At 45.5% G+C, this 24,325-nt stretch overlaps 1 long non-coding RNA gene across 3 annotated transcripts in view; it reads right to left on the bottom strand.

The window, feature by feature from the left end:
• Window positions 1-24,325, bottom strand: part of LOC102161781 — a 45,264-nt gene that overhangs the window by 17,328 nt on the left and 3,611 nt on the right. The window contains exons 2-4 of one of the 3 annotated variants that reach the window (XR_002346379.1): window positions 23,801-24,302; window positions 19,454-19,592; window positions 12,775-13,112 (exon numbers count right to left, since the gene is read on the bottom strand). This is a non-coding gene — a long non-coding RNA (uncharacterized LOC102161781). Of the gene's footprint in view, window positions 1-12,774; window positions 13,113-13,137; window positions 13,443-19,453; window positions 19,593-23,800; window positions 24,303-24,325 lie in introns of those variants that run through there. The other 2 variants (XR_002346374.1, XR_002346378.1) reach the window with 2 other exon arrangements.

The raw sequence follows: 24,325 nt of genomic DNA, 5'->3' as shown, positions 1-24,325 counted from the left end.
GAAATCTTAGAAAAGTGGATGTGAGAAGGGAAAAATGGAACAGTTGGATAAATACGTAGAGCGAGAGTGTAACTCCAGATCTAGATTTGTCTTTAGTTCTCTCTCCCGGCGCACACAAGTACACACTCACATCTCGGGATCTGATACTCTGGACCACGGCTGATGCCAAAGCAATGGTTTCCTCCTAGCAAGGGACTCAGTGCATCTCAGGAAGGGGTAAAACAATGATAGCAACAGCAACGATCATTTTCGAGCTCTTAGTAAGCACTCCTCCAGGCCAAACGCTATTCCTTTAATCCTTACACCAAATTTGAGAGGTGAGTCATGTTATTATTCCCATTTTACAATGAGGAAATTGTGGCCCAGAGAGACTGCCCAGCCAATAAGTGGCAGAAGCAAGATTTGAACCCAAATTCCAAAGCCCTTCCCACGGGACCATACCACCTCTATTGAGTATAAATGAGTCACTGACATGAAAAAGGGAAGTTGAAAAGGGAACCTCAAATTTAAGGGGGATGAAGGAAGCCAGATAATAGTGCAAAATCAGACCCAGAGGAAGATTTCTCTCTTCCATCAACTGTTTTTTGTTTTGTTTTGTTCGTTTATTTGCTCTTTAGTGCCACACCCACAGCGTATGGAGGTTCCCAGGCTAGGGGTCTAATCGGAGCTGTAGCCACTGGTCTATGCCAGAGCCACAGCAACTTGGGATCCAAGCTGCGTCTGCAACCTACACCACAGCTCACGGCAATGCCGGATCCTTAACCCACTGTGCAAGGTCAGGGATCGAACCTGCAACCTCGTGGTTCCTAGTCAGATTCATTTCTGCTCTGCCACGATGGGAACACCCATCAACTTTTCTTTTTGATATTTTCCTTCAGTAAATGTGTAAAATCATACCTCCCATTTTTACAAAGCCTTTTACAAAGATCTCCCTTGACCCCACTCCCCTCCGATTACTGCTCTATTTCTCTGCAAAGCACAAAGTTGTCTGTATCAACATGAGAAGAACCCACAACAACCATACATGTCAGGAGGAGCACCAGTGTGAGATGAGCAGGGGAGGCAGGTATGAAGGCATCCCCTGAGCTAGGGGGGCTCTGCATCCTTCAAGGTGCTGGTGGGGAGGCCATTCCTGCCTTCCTTTTTCCCATTTCTCTCTGCCTCTGCAGAAAGAATGGTGTTGAGGCTGGGGTACAGAAGGGACTGCAGATGAACAAACCAGCTGGGAGTCATAGGGAGTAGAGGCTAAGAGCTGAGGCTGGGACCCAGGTCCTGCTCACTAGAGATCAGACCAGAGCTGCCTGAGATGTGTTCATTATTGGGACCCTGTTCTCCTAACCACGGTTATACCCCGTTATTTATTCGGGATCTGAAAGAAACCAACATTTGTGGAAAACCCATAAGTCACTGGACCATGTGCTAAGTTCAACGCACTTTATTTCACTGACACCTCAAGTAATACAGTAGGGAGGGTGTCACTTCACTGAGGCACAGAGAGATTTAAAGTTCTTGGCAGAGGCACCCAGCACATGTTCAGCCCAAAGTTCAAACCAAGAAAGGGCCCAGGCGGGACCTCCCTTGCTGGCTTTATCTCAAAGAGTATCCCAAAGAGTTTGTGGGCTGTGGGTAGCTCAGTGGCCAAAGTGACCTGAAACCCATTTAGACGGTCGTTTTCTGCCTCATCCTCTGGACAGCCTGACTCCAGCTCAAACGCTGAGCCAGCTCGTGGGGAACGTGGCACCGTGATCACCAAATCCACACACTTCATAACCACACATGTCAGGAGGGGTACCAGCTGCCATCATTTCAAACAGAACATAAAGAAACAAGTGAAGGATAATTGGAGCAATCTCGTGATTTAGGTGGCTTTGTTGGGGCTGGGGTGGAGAAGCTTCCCAGGGGAAAGTGGGTTTCAGAACTGCTGGTTTGGGAATCATGCCAGGGTGGTAGTTAGAAGGGGGATTTCAACTCAGCTTGGTTTCTTTTTTTCTTCTTCTTTTTAGGGTTGCACCTGTGGCACATGGAAGTTTCCAGGGTAGGGGTCACGCCACAGCCACAGCAACGCCAGCCTCAGACTTCCCATTTCTAAAATGGTGAGACAGGCTGGGACCTGGGGCCTGGGACTCTGCTGCAGTGGCTGCAGTGACTGCACCTGGACAAACATCTCTGCAAGCCACAAATACAAAGAAACTATAAGGACTAAAAATAACTTCATGCAAACGGGCATTTGGGGCAAATTATGGACCACAGGACACCCATATCTAAAAGACCAACTGTCACTTCTGAAGAGCTAAGAGCAAAAGGAGGGTGTTGGGAGCCAAAGCAGGATACTCACTCTCTGCATGCCTCCTGTGCCACCTAAGCCACCCCTCCAGCCTGACCTTCATCCCGTGTAAGGAACCAGCTGGTTCCCCCCACCCCCTTCACCAGTGAGGGAGCAAGGGAAACTGTTTCTTATTTTTGTTATTCTTCGCTCCAGCAGGGATCCTGAACAAAGCCTTGTCTGAATTTCTTGCCTGACCTCTCATCAAATTCTATTGATTAGGAGGCCAAGCATCCTGGCTGGGAACAACCGGAACAACTTTTCTTCAGAGGTTTTTGTGGAAGTTAGATGGAGTTAACTGTGGAGTGCTGTACCCGTAAATGTTAGCTGAGTGAGTGGTAATACAGAGAGAAGTGGTTTGGCTTTTGGAATCGAGGGGAGGGAAGCTATAGCTCACAGATGAGTGAGGTTTTCTTTCTACCCTCAGACCCGAGAAAGGACAAGTGCTTCATCTGGGCCACCCCCTTCAGGACTCTGGAAAAGAATCCTAAGAATTCATGGAGGTTCTCCACAGATTCCTAAAGAATTCTGCTCCCAGCCGGTAAAGGATAGAGGTTTCCTAATCTCAAAATGTCACATTTCCCCACAGCTCCTGGTGAAGGGAGGCCAGAAGGCTGCATCCATCTGCAGCCCCTCAGAACCACTGCCCCCTCACCACCTCCCCCAGCAATGCGGCAGCTCCGGAGAGATAATGGGGTGATCTGGATCAGCTAGAGATATGGTTCAGAACCAAGAATATCTCAGGCATAGCTGACAAGAGACAGCTTCCCAGAGCGAGCCCCCTGTGCACAGGCTGTGGTTGCCATCGGAGGTCTGTCTCCCCGAAGTCCTGTCAGCCTGCGCCCACCACACGTACCCCTCCAGGAAACAGCTTCCTGCTCTTGGCACATCTGAGCTGTCCAACTCAAGGCAGCTCTGGACAAAGGAGACAAAAGAAACTTTTTCAGAGAAGCCTTTTCCAGAGAAGGCTTAGAAATGGCTTCACCCGTTAAGCGAGAAGCAGGGACCACAAGGCATGTCCTTGCTTTTAAAGAATATACTGTACAAGGATTCCGCATTGCCGTGGCTGTGGTGTAGGCCGGTGGCTGCAGCTCTGATTCAACCCCTAGCCTGGGAACCTCCTTAGAAAAAAAAAAAAAAAAAGAATATATTGTACATACAGCTAGTCATGGAGGGAAATCCCAAAGCAAGTTATTAAGGATCCAAAGGAGTGCCCCAGACAATAAGCCCTTAGCTGTTGGAAGGAGACTGATCTCTGGAGACTGCAGTGCAGTTGGGAAGGCTTAAGAGCAAATGTGCGGTTTGCGGCTGGGTCTTGGGAATTTACTGAGAGAAATGGAAAAGTTTTTTTTTTTGCATGAGCAAAGGTGTAAGGGCAGGAAAGTGCAAAGCATGTTTGGAGACAAGGAGGTTGCAGTTTGAAGGGCAATCTGGGTACATGGTGAGCAGAGGTGGGGAGGCCACGCCCGTGAGGCCATGGGGGGGGGGGGAGGGATGATGGATGCTAGGCTCCGGCTTGATGGCGTGGGCAGTGGGGGCAGGATCTATAAGCGTGCGGGGGGGGTGGGGGGGGAGCTGTGGGGTGGAGACCAGCAGGGAGCAATGCAGAGGTGAGAAGTGAGCGGAGATGGGGCCCCAGACTGCTGTGGCAGCCCCAGGCACAGACAGCTTGAGGAAGAGGCAGGTTCCATGGGAAGAAGGCTTGGTGGGGTAACGGGATGACGTGAATCACTGCCTCGAGGGAGCAAAGGAGTTGGGGGGGGCGGGATGGGGAGTCTGAGATGACTCTCTCTCTCCAGCTGGAGTGACTGGATAAAAGGAGTCATAGAATCGTGAAAGGAAATAGGGTGGTGGGGGAGGGGCTGGCTTTTCGGGGGCTCAGCAGGAAATGCAGAATGCAAACCACTGTGTGTGGAATAGGGAATGAGGATTCTGGAATGTGAGGTGGGTCTTGAGAAGGTTCCTCTGAAAACCCAGAGACAATGCAGAAATACCAGCTGCTGGCTGGGGAAGTCTCAGTGCAAGTGAACCCATTTCCACCTCCTGGACCCTTCTTGTTACCCCAGCCCCAAGTCAGGAGTAGAAGCAACCCCAGGACTGCCCTGATACCCTCATCCCATGTTCTCATTTAATTATTTCACTCCCAAACCATCAGTGCCATGTGATAACACTGTTGCGGCCCACAGCAACTGAGCAGTAAAAAGGTTAATTATTTTTTTTTTAAACTCTGTGCAAGAGGAAGGTGTTCAGTTGCGCAGACTAGTTGAAACCAAATGTCACTAAATTGAATTTCAAATGAATTTTACATCCATAGTTCATTTTGTTAATTTCATTTTCTACATCCTGTAATTTGTTGACAGTGATTGATTATTTAAGTGAATAATATCTGGGTACTAAGATCATTTAGTAATAGGAAATGCCACACATGATCATAATGTTAATGAGTATTGTTCACTTAAATTTTCATCACTTGCTGAGTCTGTAGAGGTACTGAGTCATCAAGAGCCAGTTCCAAAATTCAGGGGACCAAGATGACTGTGGGGATGCAAAGGCATTGGGATGTGGGTCAGGGGCCAGGTGGATTCCTATGCCTTTAAGATATAGACCAAAGGTTCACATAATTCATCAGCTGTCTATCACTATTTTGTGTTTTTTTAGCAAAAAAAAAAAAAAAAAAAAAAATCAGAAGCATACACAGATTTCTGGGTTTGGAATCTAAGGAATGACTTTTGGATGGGTTATTGGCTATGCTGTGATGAGAAAAACATGACATGTGGGGGGAGTGCAGAGAAAAGGTGAAGAGAGGTTTAGGATAGGGCCACAGTAGTCCTATCTAGATAGAGCTACACACACACACACACACACACACACACACACACACACACACACACACTCCCTAGGAGAGGAAATTCTCACATCTCGATGTGCATCAGAATCCCCTAGATGCTGGCTTAAAATGTAGATTCCCAGGCTCCAGTCCTGAAGAAATCTAGGAAAGAGCCCTAAAATCTGCCTGTGAAGTAAGCACCCGAAGTGATGCCAATGTGTGCGGCCCTTGATGACACGTTGAGAAACACTGTATCCCAAATGTTCGCTGGACCTGCCTCAAATTCTTTTCTCATCTGTTTTTGACCCATTCTATTCCTGGCCGACTCCTTTCCAAAACTCAAAACAATGTTATGAAATAATCCCTATCATTATCCCTGTGTTAAGATGGAGGCAGTTGAAGCACAGAGAGGTTCAGTATGCAGTGATTACAAGACCAGATCCTGGTAATAGACCTGGAAAAGAAGCTTGCTTTTGATTCTAAAGAATCTTGCTTTTTGTCACCTTGGGCAAGTAAACTACTTAACCGCTCTGAACCTCAGTTTCTTCAACTGTAAATAGGGCTACTAATTCCTCCCCAGCAGAAGATCAAGTGGATTTAAGTGAAGTCCTGCATATAATGCCTCGTGCCCAGAAAGCATCCAATGAACTGCAGCTGTTACTCTGAGCTGACTCTGAACACAAGTCCTGCCCAGGATGAGTCCAAGAGACGTGAGGAGTGTGGACAACAAACGGCCACATTGGCTAGAGGCATGGGGAGGACTCTACCCTAACAAACATGGAATCAGGCCCTAAGTTGACTGGAAATTTTATTTGAAATGTCTGGAGGTAGGTAGATATATAGAGGTACACAGACAGACAGACAGATAATCAAGTCTAGCAGGACAGGAAAGAGACTGCCACCAGTTGCCCTTAGGGAAAGGAACTGAAGTAGGACTGGATGGATAGGGTTTGGAGGAAGAATTTTTGCCGTAAATCTTCCTGTACATTTTGAACTATTTTAAAAAGCATACTGTACTACAGTGACACATTCACAAGTATGAAAATAACCTATGTACAATGTACCAGAATTGTTGGGAATATCAAGGGAATGAGGGCAACCTAAATGTCCATTTATTGAAGGCCAGTTAGATCATTTCAAGATTTATACACACCATGGAATGTGGTGCCACTGGAAAATGCAGTGAGGAAGTTCTTAGGTGCCGATATGGTATACTAGCACGAATAACAAATTTTAGCATTAGGTAAAAATCAGAGATGGACTGATGGGTAGGTAGGTAGGTAGGTAGATATATAGAGGTACACAGACAGACAGACAGATAATCAAGTCTAGCAGGACAGGAAAGAGACTGCCACCAGTTGCCCTTAGGGAAAGGAACTGAAGTAGGACTGGATGGATAGGGTTTGGAGGAAGAATTTTTGCCGTAAATCTTCCTGTACCTTTTGAATTTTGAATTATATGAATGTATGACATAGGGAGGAAATGAATAATAAGTGTACTAGCAGCTATGTATTTACTCATTCACAAAACAAATGTTTGTTGAATCCCAACTACATGTCAGGTCCTCTTCCAAATGCTAAGGACTCAACTACGAAGCAGGAATGCAGGGGGCTCTGTTTTAAAAAAGGTGGTTCCCATTAGACCTCTCTGATATGATGAGGTTGGAACGAACTTCTGGGAGGCACAAGAGTGAGCAGCAGACACCTGGGGAAGGGCCTCTCAGGCAGAGGGAATGGCCAGGGCCAGACACAAAGGGCAAGGGTCCTTGTACATTCAAGGAACAGAGAAGAGGCCTTTGTAGCTGGACTGGGGTAGGCAAGATGGAGAGAAGGAGGAAGAGGGGTCAGTGAAAAAAGTGTGGGCAGGCAAGTGGAAGGGTCAGATAGGGCCTTTCAAGCTGTGGTAAAAAAAAAAAAAAATTAGCTTTTGGGTTAAATCTGGAGCCACTGGAAGTTTTGAGTAGAGTATGGTGATCTGACTTATGTCTTAAAGGATTGCTTTAGTTTGTGTATTGAGAAAGGACCATAGGGAGGTAAGGATGGAAATGGGAAGATCCACTAGGAGGCCATGATAATGATCCAGGTGAGAGACTATAGCAACTGTGTTAGCTTCCCAGGGCTGCCTAACAAATTACCATAAGCTAGGTGGCTGGAAACAATAAACATTCTCTCCCAGTTCTGGAGGCCAGAAGGCCCACCTCAAGGGGTCGACAGGACTGTGCTCCCTCCAAAGGGTCCAGAAGAGAATCCTTCCTTGCCTCTTCCAGCATCTGGTGGCCCCAGGCATCCCTTGATTTGGGCCTACAACACCCTGGTCTCTGCCTCCATCTTCTTATGGTTTTCTCCGTGGGTCCATATAATTCTGGTCCCCCCACTGCCCTTCTCTTCTAAGAACACCTGACTTTGGATTCAGGGCCCACCCTGAATCCAGGATGATCTCATCTTAAGTTTCCCAATTACATCTCCAAAGTCCCTCTTTCCAAATAAGTACACATTCACAGGTTCCAAAGGTGAGGATTTGAACACATCATTTTGGGAGGCCATAATTCAGCCCACTCTAGTGGCTTAGAACCAAGATGATAGCAGTGAAGTTACTGAAAAAAATTATTGATATATTTTGAACGTGGAGCCAACAGGATTAGAGGAGTAAGAGAATGAGGAGCCCAGAAGGACTCCATGGTTTTTGCTGAGCAACTGGAATGACGGAGTTGCCACCAAATGAGACTGGAAAGGTGACAGGTGGATCAGATTCAGGGGAGAGTGTAGATCAGAAGCTCTGTTTTGAACATCTTAAGTTTGAGATGAGTGTTCGACATCTAAAAGGAGACACCAGGTAGCAAATGGATAGAAATACTAGAGTTAAGGGGACAGTTCCAGGCTGGAGACATAAATTTGGGAGTAATCAGCATAGAGATGGAATTTAAAGTCAAAGTTGGATGGGACTGTCTCAGTGCTGAGTGTGTCAGGAGGAAAGGATCTGTGTCCAGGGCCTGTGCTAGACTGTGGGCAGAGGTGCGTTTGATGGTTCCTACTCCCAAGTAACCTATGGTCCAATGTCAGAGACAGGTGCCAAAATCAATGCTCAGAAATATCCCAACTGCCAACCATTCTTCTTCTCAAACCAACACCCAGGTCACCATGGGGAACAACCAGTTTTCTTCCACACATCCTCCAAGTGGCTGAGTCATGGCTTCTCTTTTTACAGATTTCTTATGCTGTTCAGTTTTTTGCACATCCATATGTATGGAAGTGTAAGAGCAAAAAGAGGGAAGGTAAACCTCCTTGCAATTTGGGGAAATTCCGACATACTCTGTAGAGAGGCCCTGCCTGGGCCACAGCACCTCCAAAGTCAACTCTGCTACAGAAGACAGCTCCCATTTCTGATTTTTTTCCCAAACAAAAGGCTAGTCAGACACATCAACTCATATCAAGATAACTCTGCCTATTGGAATGGCATTGCCAACCTGTGTACATTTCTGCAGCCTTCAACCTCCATTCCTAGTTGTTGAAAGATGAGAAATATATTGGCAGCTTGTCATGAAATATTTTCTCCCTAAATCCAACATGCTGTGTGTGATTCAAATCTATTTATACCCTTAAAAAATTAAAACCAAGGCTTCTTGTTGCAGTATGGCTGTTTGTTCTTAGTGAGTTTGCCTTCACAATGAAGAGACTATAATGTCTGGTGAGAACTTTGTCCATTCAAGAAAACTGTGTTTCTGCAGGTGGTGGATGGGGCAAAGTTTCCAGTATAGGCAGGGGTGGTCAATACAAGCAAAGCCAAGGTCAAGGGTGTCATATCTTGTTAACTGTGAGTTTATGTTTTATGGCCAAAGACTGTAAGTCCTTAAAATTATGCTTTGGGGGTAAAGGGAGCCAGGAATTGCCTACAGTGTTGGAGTTGCTATTGGTACAATAGTTCATATACTGTGTAAGATGTGCATATTCTGCAACCTGGTCATTCCTCCTATGGGAAAAGAGCCTGCAGATATCCTCACATAAGCGTACAAAGCATATTGCAAGGGTATTACCTGCAGCTCTCTAGAACTGTAAACTATCTAGAAGTCCATCAACAAACACATTTTTGGTACCATCTATAAAAAGGATGTATAAGTGTGCTAAGGCTGCCATAACAAATATCACAGACTGCTGGCTTAAATCACTGAAATTTATTTTCTCAAAGTTCTAGAGCCTAGACATCTGAGATTAAGGTGTCGATAGGCTGGTTTCTTCTGAAGCTTCTCTCCTTGGCTTGCAGATGGCTGCCATCTCTGCATGTGTCTGATGCCTCTGTGTCCTAACCTCCTCTTCTGAAAAGGACACTGGTCTTATTGGATTAGGACCCATGCTAATGACCCATTTTAACTTAAACACATCTTTAAAGTCCTTATCTCCAAATGCAGTTACAGTTTGAGGTACTGGGGGGTTAAGACTTCAATATACAAATTTTGGGAGACACAGTTCAGTCTGTAACACTGTATTAGTTCCGTATACTTTTAACTTGGAAAAATGGCCATGAAATTCCGCTTAGAGAAAGAAGTTGCAGAAGACTTTGTATGGTATGATCCTAATGTTACTTTACAAATAATTGTGTGTGTATGTGTGTGTGTAGAAAAATGTCAGCAAGGGCACACTCACCCTAAATAGGGGTCGGCGGTTCTCTCTGGAGAGGAGAATGGGAGGGCAGAGGACCCCAACTTTAGTTTATAAATGCCTGTATTGTTACTTTGAATTTTTTTATAATGACCAAGCAATAAGTTTGTAACAGTTTTTGCACACCTGGCAGGAAGAAATGCAGGCTGCTCCTGCTCACTGGGAAGGTCCAAAGACAGCACATACCTCAGTATTTTCATCATCATCACCATATCAAGTACCTAATATGTGCCAAGTGCTTTACTACAAATCTCATTTAACCCCCTCAACCCTAATGCTGTCAGCTACATCTTAATGCCCCTTTTTATTGATAGAGAACTTGCACTCAAAAAGCGTAAACAACAGTTCCCAGGGTTACACAACAAGGAATTGGCAGGTGCAGGATTAGGGCCATGTGGATGGCTTGAACTGATTCTTTCTCTTTGTCAGAAAACCAGCTCGGGGTGCCTGCTGCTGAGTTTGGTGGTGATGGTGGGGAGGATGAGTGACCTTTTCTTAGGCAAAGGGTGCCCCTCTTTGGCTCCTGGGGGCTAAAGCAGGAAGGGACCAGGATGAGGTCTCCACCTGCTGCTCCTTCAAGCTAATATTCACAAGTGCCCACCTCATGCCTGGCTCTGTTATAAATGCTTAACATCTATTAACAGGTTCCTCAAAACCACCCTGCCTTATAGATGCAGACAGTGAGCAGTTTCACAAAACGCTCACAAAAAAAAAAAAAAAAAAAAAAAACCAGAAGAATCTGAGTGAGCACATGTGGCTGTCTTGGTACAGCTACTGAACAGCTCAGTTTCCTGCTCTCCATTAATCACAACAATAAGGAGGCAGGAGAAGCATGAATAATACAAATTCCCTGATAATTCAGAAGAGTCAACTGAAAAATGAGGGCTAGATGGCCATGGGAGCAAGCGGATTCACCATTAGGTGAGGTCATGGATACTGCCATGCAAGGACAGTGCCTGGCAAAGTGTGTGTCCACCTGGACAAGCAGGAGTTCAGTGTTGAGCACAGGCAAAGGGCAGAGTACCTAGGGTGCGTGCTGGGTGGGGAAGGCACACTGACCCTTGGGCTGCCAAGTTGGGGGTCTATCTAGAGCCAAATACACAGCTCAACCAGGAACCAGTCTGGGAATTCCTGACCAGAGTGGAACTGGGATTTAACCCTGTGGGGTGAAGCATTGAGGTTCTTTTTTGGTCACAGCGGCAGAGCTGCAGAAGGCAACTCTGCAGTGGGCAGGGAGTGCGGGTGAGGGAGCTAGCAGGCTTGGCCTCAGAGTAGGTGCTGGACACGGGCTAGTTTCTTTCCTTTCTATGTCTAGGGAGCGCTATTAGTGCATTGGTGACATTTGGGGTGCCTTGGAGTGCCATATTTCTAGCCTACATCCTTATTAATGCCCTTGGGATGGGTCAGAATTCATCCGGGTATTGGGTCCAGCTGGTGATTTCATGGAAAGAGCATTGGTCAGACCTGTGCACACAAGAAATAGACAAAGCTCTCCAAGGCAGAGTAGGGACTGACAGAGAGGAAAGCAAAGCCAGGCAGTGAGGATCAAAATATGATTGCACAGGATGGCTGGAGACACAGGCTGGACATGACTGAAAATGAAGACAAAGTTACTCACTTGGCCACAAGTTCCATGCGGACATAGAGTAGAACAGGACACAGCTGCTAGGAAAGCTATTGCAAATTTAGTCTGCTTTCCTAGAAGAAGCATGGTGTTTAGGTCAAGCGAGGTGAGGGTCCCACTGGCCTCAGGACTGGCCAGACTCTGTAGGGCTCTGGGGTCTATAGCTCATGAACAACAAGAGCAGTCGTAAACCAGCAGCGCAGGGGCTGGATCCAGCCTGCAGCCACACTTTGTTTGGCTTATAGAATGCTTTCTTTCTTTCTTTCTTTTTTTTTTTTTAAAGCCAAACTTAAAAAACTGATCTGATAAAAAAAAAAAATCAAAAGTTTTCAAATAGAACCTCAGATTTCCAGCAGCTTTTGAAAACTTCAGAAGACCTGGAACCATCCTTTATGACAATATGTGGCTGGATCTGAACATGGTCTGCTTGCTTTAGATCAAGCGTTTGCTTGGCAGTTTGCCATGGTGCTTGCCATGCCCTGTTGTCCCCAAATAGCAAGACTGAGGGTTAGTGGCCTTTCATCAGTGAATTGCAGGGAAAAACTTTTCATTATCCTTGTCTCTATAAAAAGTGGGATAATAAAAGAGAAGACCATGTGATTTTTACTGTACCTGGTCTGCTCTATTTATCTTCATTACTAGTCTGCTGTCTGTAGAAGCTTGAATTTGCAGCCTGAGTTCAATATACATAAAGGGAGTATATAGCACAGCATATAGGGAGGTCTTATAGGGAAGGGTTACAGTGGCTGTAGATGTTTAGCTTGGAGAAGAAAAGGCTCAGAGGATGCATGATTGTGAAGTGCAGATGTTGGAAGGATGGTCAGAGGGCAGAGGGAACGGCTTATGTGTTACTTTGGTGGGCAGACAGATGACACAAATTCTAGAAAAGCAGATGTCAGTTAATAGGTGGATGAGTGTTTCAGAAACCAAGCTTTACAAATAGAAATGAGTTGTCTGATCACTTATATCTGGAATCTAATATACGACACAAATGAACCTATCTACAGAACAGAAACAAACTCATGGACATGGAGAACAGACTTGGGGTTGCCAGCGGGGAGGGGGAAGGGAGTGGGATGGACTGGGAGTTTGGGGTTAGTAGGTACAAACTATTGCATTTGGAGTGGATAAGCAATGAGGTCCTGCTGTACAGCACAGGGAACTATATCCAATCGCTTGTAATAGAACATGATGGAGGATAATGTGAGAAAAAGAATGTATACATATGTATAACTGGGTCACTTTACAATAGAAATTGACAGAACACTGTAATAATAGAAAAGATTTTAAAAAAAGAAGTGAGTGGTTTGGAGAAGAGGTGAGGCTGAAGTTGACAGGGGATGGGATAGGAAGAATTAAGGAGGAGGCAGTTTCGTAGCCAGGAATTCTGGTCCCTTCATTCATTCACTGTGGCCTTGAATAAGTTGCTTAAATTGATGCTTGTAAAACAGACATTAAACTCATGCTACCTTTTAGAGATGTAGCAAGGGTAAAGTTAAATAATAAACAAAAATCAAGTAAATTATTTTGTACAACATTTGGCATATAGTAAACACCCAATAAATGTTAATTATTATTATTTGCAATTGGGTGAAAGGTTAGATAATTTATTTCTAAGATCACTGCCAAGTCTAAGTTCTGTGATTTTATGTCTCATTCAGCTCCATTTCTCCCTCCAAGAAGTTACTGAAAAAGAAAGAAAAGGAGTGAATTTCAATCTCATTTTCTTTTATTGTCTCTCTCCCACTCCCACCAAGGCGCTTCTAACTCAGGAAGTGGCCACAGGCTATCTCTGTAAACCACAAACTTTATTTTCAGCTTCCTCCATGGCCTCTTCTTTTGTGCCAAACATCCTGGATTCACCTAAGGTTTGCAGAATGTATTCTCATTTGAAAATGTCTGCTCATGACCATTGCTTCAAATTTAAAGTCGATTGCCCTGAGATCTTTTATCAGTAGGGATGTCATCCATGGGCTGAATCAAGTTCAAGATCAATCAACTTCTTATGAAATGAACCTGGAACCAGACAGTTGTGTATTGGTTTGATATAATTTCCCATCCACTTGTTTATGACATAACGTGAAACTGTTTTAATCCACTTGTTTATGACAGAGACAAAAAAAAATTTGATTTGAAAAATAAAGTTTTTTCGATACAAGAATGAAGCTGTATTGAGATGTCACCACCTCATCTGTTGCCAGCTGATAAGCACTTCCTAACTCAGCTGCTAAGGGCTTATCCACAAGAACAAGTGGAGAAGGGGCAAGGGGACATTTAGAATATGAACAGGAGAGTTTAAGTCTGGACAAAGCCACTATTTGCTGATTTAGCTCTCCAAAGATCTTGAGACACTTGCTCCTACATAGCATAGATAGCCAGACCACCCTTGGTTGGCGGTGGTGTTAAACCCTGCATCAGTCTCAGGAAGGAAAAGAAGGACATCCACTTAAGGGAGGTGGTCTTAGGCAGTATCATAAACCTTGCCACAGTGCCTGGAGCCATAACCCTGGAGCAGCCTAGCTTGCCCGTCAACACTGGTGCCTTTGTTCCCTAGCAACATGCTCTAGCAACAGGCGACTTTTATTTTTGCGCTGGTAGCTAGATATCAGCTCTCAGTTGACAAAGCCGGGCTCTCCTTAGAAACAACTCATAGAAAAGATATACCTCGAATGAATTTGGGTATAGTCATCCTGTCATCTCCTCTCGCTTAGAACAATAGCATAATTAATCTATCATATGTTCGGAGTGTGTTATTTCTTTGTTGGCTTATTGAAAGACATTATCCTGCATGCTACTGGCTTGTGAAATAATTATAATTCCTACAGTAAACCTGTGTTAAATAAATTGTTGGCAAAGACAAACCAGTCTCTGAGCTTAATTGCTACTCCCCAAACAAAGATGAAATGCTGAGTCATCAAACGAAGACAGAGGCCTCCTCCTTGGAGCATGGGATAAATGTGTGCTGGGTGCTGGGCTTGAGGTTTAATGGCTACATTTGGTAGAGAAGGGGAAAATTGTACAATATATTTGAAATGCATTCGTTTCTCTTCCTATCAGAAGCGGGCTGTGGCAGAAACTGCAAAATGTGTGCCCACTCATCCTTCCTCTTTTCTAGTCAACGCCCCCATTTTGTTGGGGGTGTGAATGCACCTAGTTAATTGCACTTCCTTAATCCCTCTTGGTGCAGCTGATTCTGACCAATGATTAAAAGATTACTTCTCCCACACACTTGGTGGTTGCCAAGGGGGAGAGGGGAGGGAGTGGGATGGATGGGGAGTTTGGGGTTAGTAGATGCAAACTATTACATTTAGAATGGATAAGCAATGAGGTCCTGCTGTATCGCATATGAAACTGTATCCAATCTCCTGGGATAAACCATGATGGACAATAATATTAAAAATACATATATATATGTATGACCGAGTCACTTTATTATACAGCAGAAATCGGCACAACATTATAAATCAACTATACTTTAATATAAATAAATAAATAAAGTTTACTTCTCCTGACATGAGCATGATATATCTCTTACTTGTTTAAGACACCATTTATCAGATGTTCTGTTACTTCCAGCCAAACAGAATCTCTACAATTCTCAAATCCTCAGCTGCATGCAAATTCAAGCCTGATACTACCCACCTGGAGTTGGCATCACACCCCACAAGTTAAGGGCTCAGCCCCACATGACTGCACCCACTTCAGACACCAATCATGGGTCCTGGGCCACATGAACTTCTGAACAACCAGCTATGGATCGACCACTCCTTGTGTTTGATAGTTTTCTAGAATAGCTCACAGAATGCAGGAAAACACTTTACTTAACATTTACAAGTTTATGATAAAAGATATAACTCAGGAGCAGCCAAATGGAAGCGATGCGCAGGGTTAGGTATGAGTGTATTTGTAGACGTGACTGACTGAGTCGTTAGCCATTGGTGATTAAACTCAATCCCCAACCTTCCTTCCTTCTTCAGAGGTTGGATGGATTAGAGTTCTAAATTCCAACATTCTAATCCTGCCTTGGTCTCTCTGGTGACCAGCCCCCATTCTGACATTCTGAAACTATGCTGGGGTCCTCTGCCAACAGTCATCTCATTAGCATACAAAAGATACTATTATTCAAGAGATGCCAAGGGTTTTAAGAGTTCTAGGCTAGGAAAGAGGAACAAAGACCAAATATTTATTTTTCTTTCTACCACAGAATCACATCAGATTCATAGGCCAACTACTCAGAAAGTGCCTCCATTCATTTTCACCGTATAACAAAGTACAGTTTGTCCCTGACTTATGATGGCTCGACCTAATGACTTTATGATAGTGCAAAAGTGATATGTGTCAGTAGAAATCTAATTAGAATTTTGAATTCTGACCTTTTGAGGGGCTAGTGGTATGTGGTAGGATAACCTCTGGTGAAGCTGGGCAGTTCCACGAGATCCCAAGGGCAAAACCAATACACTTAGAATCATCTTGTTACCATCCAGCATCCTGTTTTTCACTTTCAGTACAATATTCCATAAATTACATGAGATGTCAGCAGTTTGTTAAAAAAAATAGGCTTTGTGTTAGATGATTTTGTCCAACTGCTGGCTAATGTAAGTATTCGAGCAATTCTAAAGTGGGCTAGGCTAAGCTCTGATTTGCGGTAGGTTAGGTATATTTAAAACATATTTTCATCTTAAGATATTCTCATTTTATGTTGGATTTGTCAGGATGCTTAATCATCAGGTCAAGGAAGATCTGTACTCCAGAATTTAGTGGCTTAGAACCAACACCACTTTATTATTTCTCAAGACGATGGGTTGACTGAGGCTCAGCTGGGTGAGTCATCGGTTGGGGTCTTCTGGGGTATCATGATTGCAGGCAGACAGCCCAAGATGGCTTCACTTGCATGCCTGGCACCTTGGCTGAAGGTTGGGGACTTGTCTCTTTATATAGTCTTTCCACTTGGCTAGCCTTTACATGGCAGCTTCATTCCAAGAACAAGCATTCTTAAGAGGCACATTCCACTTGCAAGGACTTATCAAACCTTAGTCTGCATTATGCTTGCTAATGACCCGTTGGCCAAGCCCAGGGTCACTGTGGGAAGGAAATCCACAAGGGCCACCAAATTAACAGTCTATCACACCAGGGATGTTGTAGAAGTGACATATTCTTTATGTAGAGGATAGGACTATATAAACCCCCAGGTCCTTTCTAATAGTAGATATCTTTGTTTGTTTGTTTGTTTTACAATGTTTTCCCTGATTTTTATCTTTCTTCCCTTTCTGACTCTTTTACTTTTTCACTTCTTATATCTATCTCTCAACCTAAAAAAGCAAAAAAGAAAAAAGAAAAAAGAAAAAAAAAGTGCCAAATTTCTACAGAAGCATTACAATGAATTAGGATCTAGGAAGTAGAATCTGAACTTTTTAAACTAGTATAATCAATTGATAGCCTATAGACATGTTTTGACAAAGGCTCAGTTTTTTTTCCTAGTAGTTTTTTTTTGTTTGTTTGTTTGTTTTTGTCTTTTTGTCTTTTCTAGGGCCGCTACTGTGGCATATGGAGATTCCCAGGCTAGGGGTCGAATCGGAGCTGTAGCCACCGGCCTACGCCAGAGCCACAGCAAAGTGGGATCTGAGCCGCGTCTGTAACCTACACCACAGCTCACGGCAACGCCGGATCCTTAACCCACTGAGCAAGGGCAGGGACGGAACCCGCAACCTTATGGTTCCTAGTCGGATTCGTTAACCACTGCACCACGACGGGAACTCCAAAAGGCTCAGTTTTTTAAAGACGGGATATTTCATATTAGAATTCAGGTTCCACCTATGGAATGGGAGAAAATTGTCGCAAATGATGCAACCAACAAGGGCTTAATTTCTAAAATATGCAAAAGCTTATACAACTCAATATCAAAAAAACAATCCAATCAAAATTGGGCAGAAGACCTAAATATACATTTCTCTAAAGAAGACATACAGATGGCCAGTAGGCACATGAAAACATGCTAAGCATCACTAATTATTAGAGAAATGCAACTCAAAACTACAAGGAGGTACCACCTCACACCAGTCAGAATGGCCATCATTAGTAAGTCTACAAATAACAAATGCTTAAGGGTTGTGGAGAAAAGGCAATCCTCCTTCACTGTTGGTGGGAATGTAAACTGTACAACTACTATGGAAAACAGCATGGAGGTTCCTCAGAAAACTAAATATAGGACTACCATATCACCCAGCAATCCCACTCCTGGGCATATATCTGGATAAAACTATAATTCATGCACCCCTATGTTTATATCAGCACTATTCCCAATATCCAAAACATGGAAACAACCTAAATGGCCGTCAACAGATGAATGGATTAAGAAGATGTGGTACATATACACAGTGGAATACTACTCAGCCATAAAAAAGAATGAAATAAGGCCATTTGCATCAACATGGATGCACCTAGAGAGTCTCATATGAAGTGAAGGCAGAAGGAGAAAGACAAATACTATATGATATCACTTATATCTGGAATCTAAAATACGGCACAGATGAACCTATCTACAGAACAGAAACAGACTCATAAATGTGCAGAACAGACTTGTGGTTGCCAGGGGTGGGGGCGAAGAGTGGGATGAATTGGGAGTTTGGGGTTAGTAGATACAGACTATTACATTTAGAATGGATAAGCAGTGAGGTCCTACTGTATAGCACAGGGAACTGTGTCCAAATCTCTTGGGATAAAATATGACTGGGGGGTAATATGAGAAAAAGAATGTACATATATATATATTAATGACTGGGTCACTTTGTTGTATAGCAAAAATTAGTACGACACTGTAAAAAAAAAAAAGAATTCAGATTCCCAGCTTCCCTAGAAATTCAAAAGAACAAACAATTCCTGCGCCTACACTCTACCCTGGCAACCAGAGGCAAGAGCAAAGTTGAGACTCCCCTCTTTCAGAAGGGCCCATTCACCACCTCTCCTCCTCTCCATGTTGTTATTCAAATCAGAGCAGGTTCCAATGTGCCTTGTCTGCTCACGCATTTCTGTTATCTGTCTGGCCTCCAGAGGTTTTTGAGTTGCAACCCCTGTTCTAAACCTACTCTGAATTTTCTTTTTTAACATTACTCCCCACCCCCATTTCTCCCCCTCTATAAAATGCACACATTGTTATTTTCCACTCATTCACCATAATGCTGTTATTACAACTTATCTAAAGCCTTTCCCAGCTTGAGGTCTGCTCATCAAATAACTCCTGGCCTTTCTTGCGAGCAGTGCCAAAACCCCCACCTCCTTTTAAAAGCCTTGCTTGACTTAATAATGGTGAAACTGTGGATTCATCTGGATTCAACATGTTGAAATCCAGGATCCAGGAGTCAATCCTTCCTTCATAACTTCTCAGGGCAAAGCTTGATTACAAATACCACTGTTTCTGGGTTATAAATAGGTGTCCAAGACACAAGCACAGAGTCCTCATGTAAAACAACAGGCTGTAATGTTGTTTCCAAAGGAACACTACTGAATCCTTTTCAAAGAGACACATTTGGAGACAGACTGGGAGAATCCCTGAGGGCGGTGGTTCTCAAGGTGTGGTCCTGAGAGCATCACCACCAGCATCACCTATAAGCTTGTTAAAAATGCAAAGTCCCCGGTCCGACCCCCAGACCAAATGGATCTGACTCTTGAGGATGCAGGGCCCAGCAATCTGTTATAACAAGCCTTCTAGGTAGTTGTGAGGCAGGCACACTGTAGGCTGAGCAGCATTGCCTTGGAACCATCCCACACCATTAGGCTTTGTGGTTCCAATTTGAGCTTAGCAAAGTAAGGGACCCCACCTCAGGTTGCACCTGGTTTTGCTGCCTTTTTTACATTTTCCAAAATCCCTTGTGGCTGCAGGTGATTCCCAAAGAGGCTCAGCATGGGCACTGCCTGAGGAGTGATTGCCAGCCCGCCTCCCATTCTGAATCAGTAAGTTTGGGCAGGAGCCTGGATGTGTGCAGCTCTGACAAGCTCCTGCCGATGCTTGGGAACGACTTTGTTGGAAATACCTGCTGATGGGGTCATCTCTTTCCACCTCTCACTACACACAGGTTGGGGCAGCATGGCACTTGAATTCCTGGGAAACTGCTTTCAAAGTCTCTTGATTCTGCCGCTGCTTTTGGAAGGTTCTGAGTGGCCACGTGGCATCTGTGGAGGGACACACCTGTCTGCACAAGGCACCATTTCTGCATGCAAACTGCAGCTTTCCAACCCAAATGCCCACATGGCCAAACTATTCAGACGGTCTGCCCTTTGGGGCTTTTCTGTAATGGCATTTGACCCACAATATGCTTTTTGCCTGGCCACCGGGGATTGTTTGCAGACCTTCTGGAGGGTTAATAAATAAATGATGGGCTCCTTTCTGGCCAGGGGAAACCATCTCAAGGTCAATGATATTGCAGAGCAGGGCTTTACAGAGCTTGCTGAGATTAAAAAATCATCAGCTCCCACTAACCACATCCTCTCTTTTCTGAAACTTTGAAGCTTCCCTGCTGCACAAAAGGAGCACAATTAAGCCTCGATAAAATTTTAATAGCAGGAATTATGCACTCTGCAACCAGCCTACAATTAGCCGTTGCTATGTTACGGGCAGAACCTAATCACAATAATGAGGCAAACAAAGGGAGGGAATTAATCAGGGCTATAAGGTTAGTGCACAGCCGGTTCCATCTCAGAGCTCTGATTTCCGAAACACAGCAGTTGGGCCCCTGGGAAATCTCAGTCCCACGCAGCATTAGATTGGCTGGTGTGGGGTGGGTGTGTGGTGTGATCTTGTGAGTGCAAGGCTGTGTACAGCATCACTCCTACCACCACCACGGGGATGCACTCGTTTTATAAAATGAGGGTGCTCTTCCTCTGTGCAGGAAAGCATGCCAGATTCTGCGAGAACTGTTGCTCTCCGAGACACGAGCCCTGCCTTCTCGGACTTTGCTATTCCAAGTGTGGGCCTGGGACCAGCAGCATCAGCATCACCTGGGAGCTTGTTAGAAATGTGGGCTCTCCCACCCCAGACCTCCTGAATCACACAATATGCCCAGGTGATCTGTGTACACAATGAAATTGAGACATCTGCTCTGGAAGATTTCAACCTTGTAATAACAGCAGCTGTTATTACAATGATAATAACTATTGTTTCCGCCAGGTTTTTCTTTTTTTTTTCTTTTTTCTTTTGGCTGTGCCTGTGGCATGCAGAAGTTCCCTGGCCAGGAATTGAATCCACACCACAGCAGCAACAATGCCGAACCCTTAACCGCTGGGCCACAGGGGATCTCCTCTGCCGGGTTCTACTTGAGGGATTCTGCATGTGATTATCGCATGTCACCCTCATCATCCCTCTATGAGATTATCCCCATTGTGCATGTGAAGAAAGTGAGGCTAAGAAGTCAAAACACTTGCCCCAATTCATTGGACTAGTAGGAAAGGAAATTGAAGTGTAAGGTCAGTGTTTCTTGACAGCAAAGCCTGGCTTCTTTTGTCTTTTTTTTTCCTTTCAGGGCCTCACTGGTGACATACGCAAGTTCCCAGGCTAGGGATCGAATCAGAGCTGTAGCTGCCAGTCTACACCACAGCCACAGCAACATGGGATCTGAGCTGCATCTGTGACCTACAGCACTGCTCATGAAAACGCTGGATCCTTAACCCACTGATCAAGGCCAGGGATCGAACCTGCATCCTCACAAATACTAGTTGGGTTCATTACCACTGAGCCTCAAGGGGAACTCCCAAGCCTGGCTTCTCAGCCCTGGGTCGCGAATGCCTCCTATCCCATACAGAGGGAGGGTGAATAAAGTTCAGATCAATGTATGATAAAAGGTCACAAGTGAATTTAAAGAGGAGGATAGTTTTAAGAGATGATAAAGGGCAGTGACCCCATCTGGTTGAGGTGATAGGGATGGAAGAAGTGGCATTTAAGCTAGAATTTGATAAGTAGGATTTATATAGGGAAAAAGAGGTGGGAAGGGCAGTCCAGGCAGCTGGATCAGAATAAGCAAAGTACAATGATGTGAAGACATGAAGGATATCTAATGCTTAGAACACATCATTTCAGTATGATATGTATGTGAGGGGGCGCTGGATTAGAGAAGGCCTTGAATGTCAAGATAAGGGTATGACCTTCATCAGGAGGTGATGAGGATCCACAGAGGGTGTCTGAGCTGGGGTGTGTCATGGTCAGGCCAAGCTCTAGAAAGAATGATCTTGGAGATTATGAGCTGAATAAAGGCAGAGGGGTCTAAGAGACAGAAAGGAGGCAGGTGGCGCTTGAGATCCTGCGGGGAGATGGGCCAGGGCACTGGGATGAGTCAGAGCCTCTGGTCCCGGCTCCGGCTCCGGCTCCGGCCTTGATGAGAACCCTGAGAGACGGTTTGGGGAGAAAAATGGTGGCATGCTCAAGATGTATTACATTTGACGTGATTCGCAGCCTCCCATCAGCAACATCAACGTCCCTTCGACAGCTGTTTATTGAGAAGGACAGCAAAATGAATAAGGCACAGAAGCCAACACATGACAGCTCACAGTAACTGAGCACCAGTGCAGGGCCCAAGCCCAGTGCTTTACAGGCATCACTTTTTCTGATCTCACTGCAGCCCCCTGAATTGACTTGTCACCCAATCGCTTAAAATCCAGGCTGCACATTATAATCATCTGGGGAGCTTTAAAAAAACATTCCAAGACCTGGGCCCACCCCCTGAAATATGTGTGCGCTGTTAATACATTGAGTGAGGGTCCTGGCCTCAGCTGAATCTTGGTGGAACCTCTAACTCTGTCCATGCCCTTCAGCCAAGAACGGGAAGATATCCATCATTAAACCAGATGAGTCTGTCACTCACTATGTCCCTGTGGGGAATGATAGGCACTTTCTCCCCACAAGAGGGTCTTAGAAAGAAGCCATCATAGCACTTGAGCTTTGATGGGGTGACTTGGAGTAGGGTCTCAGGAAGTGGGGGTGCTCTAGATCAGATGGCTTCAGAAACGGGGGCACTTCTATGATTATTTGACTCTATGACTATTCAGGAAGTCCCACCCATGGGGAGGGGAGACTAGAATGAGGACAAAGTTGAAATTGGTCAAGTAGCATTGACTCATCTTGGCCAAGAGAAGGGGTCTTTGGTGGATGGCAGAGTGACCTTAATTTTTGTCTTAGACACAATTATGAAGTGGCTTGCTTCATCTCATTTAGTCTTGGTCTCAGAGTAAACTTGGCTGAGGTTGGTGCTCTATGAGACCGTTTATACCCAACAGGAGCACAGCTTGGCTTAGCTGTGAGCCTCCGGCTGTTTTCTGAGTATCAGGACTGCGGGGTTTTTCTTTGTCACTCCCCAGGCCTTCAGACCATTTCCCATTCCCCAACTTCCCCCACCACCAGCAAAAGAAAGAGAAGACAGAGTACAGGGGAGAGGGAAGCATGACTAAGGCTCCAATTTAAGAAAGAGGAAAGAGAAGGAAACAGTGAGGGTGGGTGTGGGGGAGACTAAACCTTGTGTGGATTCTGCTTCCCGGCTCCAAGCTGAAGCGCATCTCAGCTGAACACAGGTGGTCGGCAAAAGGGCCCAGCAGAGCCACCAGGATGGGGGGGGAGACCATTTGTTATTCCCCAGCCCTGCAGCTGGGCCCTCACTGTCAGCAGTGACCTTGCGGCCCATCCCCCCTCCGAGCAAACGCTCTTTCCCGCCATCTGTCTGGCATCGGGTGCTTGGTGATGCTCAGCTTGGTGTGAAGGGGAAGCTGCTGCTCGTGGAAGGGGAGGAGGGTGAGCACTAAGAGGATGAGGATCAGGGGAGCCAGGCCTGCAGCTCTGTGTGTGTGTGTGTTCGAACACTCTTGTGTGCTCGCTCTGGCTTAGAGAAATCTTAGCTAGGCTATTCCTACTGGAGGTGTGGGGACTGAGGGCTCCCCCTGAATGTGGAGTCTGGCCCTGGAGCAGGTGTCTGCGGCCTCCTCACCTCCACTCCAACTTCTGGAGAAGAGGAGGAAGCAGGTGCCCTTCAGAGCTCCCCCTGACCTGGCCATGGGGTTGCCCTCTAAGAGATCTGTGCCATTCCTCCACTTTGGGGCTGACGCTATGAAACCCTGAAGACTGAGGGGCCTTGGAGGCAGCAGGGTCCAGATGGCACCAACATGCCACATCTTTTGTGCCATTCTTGCCTTGGCTCAGGCTTTCCCTCTTCTTGGAAAGCCTGTGCTACTCCAGCCCAGTCAGACAGAGTGCATTCGCCAGCCCACCCCAACGGAATCAATTATCCCTTCCTCCGCGTCCCACAGGGAACCTTGACCACCCCCCCCACCTCCACCTACCTCCACCCCCACCCAGCTTCTACTGAAAAGCTCTTAGATGCTACTTATTATGTGCTCCTTACCTGAGCGTCTCTCCAACTGAACAAGTAACTGGCTTATTTATCCCTTGGTCCTCAGCCCCTGAAACTCAGCCAGACTCATGGTGGACACGTGGTAAATGTTTGAGAAGGTTAAGGGAGCATTGGAGAGAAGGCTGTGTTGCCAGGCTAAGCGCGCAGCAATGTCCTGGGGTGGCGGGGGCTGCAGGAGGCCGCCCTCTGGCAGCTCAGCGCATGCCTGGTTGCTGCTGAAGCCCGCAGCGGACTGCTCACCTGGGCCAAGCTGCAGCTGGTCGCCCTGCTCCTTTCTGAAGAGCACCTTATCAGCGCTTCTCTGGATCAGAAATGAATGAGGCAGACCTGGGAGAGTCCTAAACTCAAGAAGACTCGAGGCTACAGAAAGCAGCAGGTGTCTTGTGTTCATTCAGGAAGGTCTCAGAGGAAGGGTGATTGGCAAGTGGCTTCTCTGTTGACACAACCTAGTGACGATTTCAACCTCGTGACTTTGGTCGCTCTCTAGAACCAGCTCCTCGCCAAAGACACAAAGAA

Source organism: Sus scrofa, chromosome 1, assembly GCF_000003025.6.
Source record: "Sus scrofa isolate TJ Tabasco breed Duroc chromosome 1, Sscrofa11.1, whole genome shotgun sequence".
Classification (NCBI taxonomy): Eukaryota; Metazoa; Chordata; class Mammalia; order Artiodactyla; family Suidae; genus Sus; species Sus scrofa.
This window is presented reverse-complemented; position numbering and strand designations above follow the sequence as displayed.